The sequence below is a fragment of the Bison bison genome, unplaced genomic scaffold (assembly GCF_000754665.1).
Source record: "Bison bison bison isolate TAMUID 2011002044 unplaced genomic scaffold, Bison_UMD1.0 scf7180017864033, whole genome shotgun sequence".
NCBI classification, from domain to species: domain Eukaryota; kingdom Metazoa; phylum Chordata; class Mammalia; order Artiodactyla; family Bovidae; genus Bison; species Bison bison.
This window is the reverse complement of record NW_011494605.1, coordinates 2,941,614-2,947,492: the sequence shown is the minus strand read 5'-3', so window position 1 is coordinate 2,947,492 and position 5,879 is coordinate 2,941,614. Positions and strand designations below refer to the sequence as shown.

The 5,879-nt window shown below is 37.4% G+C and overlaps 1 protein-coding gene across 1 annotated transcript in view; it reads left to right on the top strand.

Moving 5' to 3' along the window:
* The window catches only part of AGBL4 (ATP/GTP binding protein-like 4), a 1,466,590-nt gene that overhangs the window by 145,005 nt on the left and 1,315,706 nt on the right, over positions 1-5,879 (top strand). The window lies entirely within an intron of this gene.

Here is a 5,879-nt window from a genome sequence, read left to right as displayed (position 1 = left end):
GTTCGTAGTGATGCTTTCTAAGGCCCACTTAACTTCACATTCCAGGATGTCTGGCTCTAGGTCAGTGATCACACCATCGTGGTTATCTGGGTCGTGAAGATCCTTTTTGTACAGTTCTTCTGTGTATTCTTGCCATCTCTTCTTAATATCTTATGCTTCTGTTAGGTCCATACCATTTCTGTCCTTTATTGAGCCCATCTTCGCATGAAATGTTCTTTTGGTATCTCTGATTTTCTTGAAGGGATCCCTAGTCTTTCCCATTCTGTTGTTTTCCTCTATGTCTTTGCATTGATCGCTGAAGAAGGCTTTCTTATCTCTTCTTGCTGTTCTTTGGAACTCTGCATTCAGATGTTTATATCTTTTCTTTTCTCCTTTGCTTTTTGCTTCTCTTCTTTCCACGGGTATTTGTAAGGCCTCCCCAGACAGGCATTTTGCTTTTTTGCATTTCTTTTCTATGGGAATGGTCTTGATCCCTGTCTCCTGTACAATGTCACAAACCTCATTCCATAGTTCATCAGGCACTGTATCTATCAGATCTAGGCCCTTAAATCTATTTCTCACTTCCACTGTATAATCACAAGGGATTTGATTTAGGTCATACCTGAATGGTCTAGTGGTTTACTCCAGGTATATCTTGACTTCCTACTTTTGCATTCCAATTCCCTATGATGAAAAGGATATCTTTTTTTGTTGTTAGTTGTAGGAGGTCTTACAGGTCCTCACAGAGCAGTTGAACTTCAGCTTCTTTGACATTAGTAGTTGGGTCATAGACTTGGATTACTGTGATATTGAATGTCTTGGATATGAACAGAGATCATTATGTCATTTTTGGGATTACAACCAAGTACTGTGTTTTGGACTCTTTTGTTTACTATGAAGGGTACTCCATTTCTTCTAAGGGCTTCTTGCCCACAGTAATAGATATAATAGTCATCTGAATTAAATTCACCCATTCCAGTCCATTTTTGTTCACTGATTCCTAAAATGTTGATGTTCACTCTTACCATCTCCTGTTTGACCACTTCCAATTTACCTTGATTCATGGACCTAACATACCAGGTTCGTAATTTAGTAGAATATGACCCAGTTAATGATTTCCATTCCCTCCTCTTTAATGTATTTCTTTTCTTGGTTTCACAGATGCCTACCAACTCCCTCATTTTCTTTGTTTCTCAATAGTCACTTCTTTACATTTACTAGTTGCACTTCATTTTTCTACGCTCTAAATTGTGGAATGTTTCAGGGCACAGTTCTTGTACCTCTTTTCTTCTGTCTTTATAGTTACTCCTTTTGATTATCTCACCTGATTACTTGACTTTAAATATCATCTGCACACTGATCTATGTCTCCACTACAGACCTCTCCCCTGAAATCTAGGCTTGTATGTTCATCAAGGGTGAGCCCAGGTGAACCACTGGCCAACTCACAGAATTAGAGGAAATAATGAATATGTTGTTGTGTTAAGCCACAATGTTTTGTTGTAATCTGTTATTCAGCTATGGATACACTGATGTAAGGGTTGACTTCATCCTGAAAGCAAATTTAAATGCATGAAAACCCTGATTTTCAAATTATTTATTCACAGAATATATTGATAGACTCCGATCTTACCAACAAATACAAATGCTTGTTGTTTCATGAAAATGCAAATTATTTATTCTTTTTGATCTACAAGAATTCATTATACATGATACATCATAATAAGAAATCAAAATAACAATTATGTTGTCTCCATACAGATAGACAAAAGTGTTACTCTAGTTAGTTCAACACTACAATTCATGAGTAAGGTAGAATCCAGTTTTATGAATCACTTAGTAAGCTCAGTCTTTGATAATTTAGCAAAATTATCACTTTCCTAACATAATAAATGTAATGAGGTGAATATGTTCTTTTGTTTTTGTTTTTTCCTGTCATCATACTGGACCATGAAGCTGGGTGTGAATTACTTGCATATAGGCAAAATTGTACTTTGTAATGGGCTTTCCTGTCGGTTCAGATGGTAAAGACTCTGCCTGTAATGCAGGAGACCTGGGTTCGAGTCCTGGATTGAGAATATACCCTGTAGAAGGGAATGGCTACCAACTCCAGTATTCTTGCCTGGAGAATTCCATGGACAGAGGAACCTGGTGGGCTGCAGTCCATGGGGTCACAAAGAGTCAGACATAACTTAGTGACTAACACATACACACACACACACATTTTGTACTAAACATTGAATATACTTAAGTAAATAATTTTAATTTACTCCTTGCCCTTTCTTGTTAACCTTATGCATTGTGTACTATATTTGGAGAAAGGCTTATAGTAACCACTGATAATTTTTCATTAGAGAACAAAGGATGCCTTTAAAATTATACTTTAATGTGAAAGACTTTATGGTTTTTGATTTGAAGGAGTCTGTTGTGAGAAGTTCTAAGCAAACTGCCAAGTTTTAAGTGTTAATTAAAAAATTCAACTATGAAAGTCTTATCAACAATATTTTTAAAGATTAGCAACAAACATTAGTTGAAGAGCAGTCCAAAGTTTCAAGGAACAACTTAAACAACATACCTTGAAATAGGCAATCAGCACTTTAGTTTCTTTTTAATGGCACTACCTATTATTCCTTAAAAACAATATTAAATCAAATAAAATGTTGGAAACATTGATTTTTGAATCTTTTAGTTATATGAGAGTTGAAAACCTAGGTTAAAGTACTACAATTATTGAAACCTGTTTGATAATGATTATTATGATTATAGCAATTGTTCATGGCACCCCACTCCAGTACTCTTGCCTGGAAAATCCATGGACAGAGGAGCCTGGTAGGCTGCAGTCCATGGGGTCGCTAGGAGTCGGACACGACTGAGTGACTTCACTTTCACTATTCTCTTTCATGCATTGGAGAAGGGAATGGCAACCCACTCCAGTATTCTTGCCTGGAGAATCCCAGGGACGGTGGAGCCTGGTGGGTTGCCATCTATGGGGTCACACAGAGTTGGACACGACTGAAGTGACTTAGCATTAGCATATTTGTAAAATACCATAGTCTCATTCTTTAAAAGGTTTGACAGGTTCTTTATCTCATTTTATTATGTCAGTGACACTTTGAAGCAAATATTAGATTATCATCATCATTATTTTCATTCCCATTTTACACATGAAGAAAATGAAGCTCAAAGAAGTAGAGTGAGTTTTCCAAGGTCATATAGCTGGCGAGTAGCAGACCTATTCCAAATTCTTACAAAGCCCTTTTTAGTTAATACAAATAAATACTCAATACATTTATTAAGTGCCACAGAAATTAACATATCAAAAATTCCATTGAAGAGGAATGGAGAATATTATTTAGACTTTAGTATTTCAAGTGATGGGTTAGTAGTCCTTCCTTAAACAATAGAGGCAAAAGTAAGAGTATAGAATTCATAATCTGAGGACCTGCATTCTATTTCCAACTCTGTAATTTAACTAGATTTGTAATCTTGGTCAAGTCACTTATTCTCTGCTATTTAGTCTCCTCATTAAAAAAAAAAAAAAAGGGAGCCAAATGTTTTTAGGATTCAAATGAAGAGAACGAAGGAACATTTATTGAGCCAAAATTATAAGTAGCCATTGTCCTAGGAGCTTTATGTCTAATGTTTCAATAAATAAATTATCTTATGAAAGTTCTTCAGAAATTATAAAGTACTCTAAAAATGCTATGCATGTATGTAATTGATTCATTCAGTTATCAATGAAAATTTCTTTTTGTGCCCATTTCTTCATGGCTTTGCTAGGTAATGACTTCATAATTAAATTACTAAACAGTATCACTGGAGGATAATGATTGAATGTGTTATTCTTGGTTTATTTTTCACTCTTCAGGAATATCTATAAAGATATATGCATTTATCACCAGAGGAATGACTGTAATAGAAGTATTTTAAACATTGTGACTAGACACTCTAATAGCAGAAAGCGGGGAAGAACCAAAGAGCCTCTTGATGAGGGTGGAAGAGGAGAGTGAAAAAGCTGGCTTAAAGCTCAACATTAAAAAAACTAAGATAGTGGCATCTGGTCCCACCATTTCTTGGCAAATAGATGGGAGAAAGTGGAAACAGTGGCAGATTTTATTTTCCTGGGCTGCAAAATCACTGTGGATGGTGATTGCAGCCATGAAATCAAAAGACGCTTGCCATTTGGAAGAAAAGCTATGACAAACCTAAACAGTGTATTAAAAAGCAGAGACATCACTTTGCCAACAGAGGTCCATATAGTCAAAGCTATGTTTTTTCCAGTAGTCACGTATGGATGTGAGAGTTGTATCATAAAGAAGACTGAGTGCTGAAGAATTGATGCTTTTGAATTGTAGTGTTAGAGAAGATTCTTGAGAGTCCCTTTGACTGCAAGAAGATCAAACCAGTCAATACTAAAGGAAATCAACCCTGAATATTCATTGGAAGGACTGATCCTGAAGCTGAAGTTCTAATCCTTTGGTCACCTGATGTGAAGAGCTGACTCACTGGAAAAGACCCTGATGCTGGGAAAGATTGAGGGCATGAGGAGAAGGGGAAGTGACAGAGGATGAGATGGCTTGGATGGCATCAATGACTCAATGGACATGAATTTGAGCAAGCACCTGGAGATAGTGAAAAATAGGGAAGCCTGGTGTGCTACAGTCCATGAGGGTACAAAGAGTCAGACACAAACTTGTGACTTAATAACAAGACACTTGAAGAGGAATTTTTTTTAAATGGTTACTCTGAGATTTCTTTCAAAGCATGCTTTCCAAGAAACTTCCTGTTACACTCAAAGGTATATATATAATATGTATATGTACATATACATATACTATACACATATATATGTATATATATATACACAAAAATATATGTACATACATACATATTTTCTGTTTTGCTTAAAAATGGGAGGCATATTGTGACATCTCAACTGGGTTACTTCTCTGGTTGATGGTTAGGAATACACCTGAGGATGGAAAAGGAAACTGTATAGAAACAGTAAATAATCTGAATCTATTGATAATATATCATAAAACCCATACACTTTTCACATATATGAAACCCTGAGGTTGGTTACTGACTTATTTTAAAAATAAATCTTGCACCTCTAAATGTCTAGGTTTTGCTCTTTGTATGTATTATTTATTTCTATGAAATAATATTATCAGTAACTTCAGTTCAGTCCAGTTCAGTCACTCAGTCGTGTCTGACTCTTTGCGACCCCATGAACTTCAGCACTCTTGCCTGGAAAATCCATGGACAGAGGAGCCAGGTAGGCTACAGTCCATGGGGGTCACAAAGAGTTGGACACAACTGAGCGACTTCACTTTCACTTTTCACTTTCATGCATTGGAGAAGGAAATGGCAACCCACTCCAGTGTTCTTGCCTGGAGAATCCCAGGGAAGGGGAAGCCTGGTGGGCTGCCGTCCATTGGGTCGCACGAGTCGGACACTACTGAAGCGACTTAGCAGCAGTAGCAGCAGCAGCAGAACTGCAGCATGCCAGGCCTCCCTGTGCAACTCCCGGAACCTACCCAAACTCATGTCCATTGAGTCAGTGATGCCATCCAACCATCTCATCCCCTTCTCCTCCTGCCCTCAATCTTTCCCAGCATCAGGGTCTTTTCAAATGAGTCAGCTCTTCGCATCAGGTGGCCAAAGTATTGGAGTTTCAGCTTCAACGTCAGTCCTTCCAATGAACACCTAGGATTGATCTCCTTTAGGATGGATTGGTTGGATCTCCTTGCAGTACAAGGGATTCTCAAAGAGTCTTCTCTAACACCACAGTTCAAAAGAACCAATTCTTCGGTGCTCAGCTTTCTTTATAGTCCAACTCTCACATCCATACATGATTACTGGAAAAACCATAGCCTTGACTAGACGGACCTTTGTTGG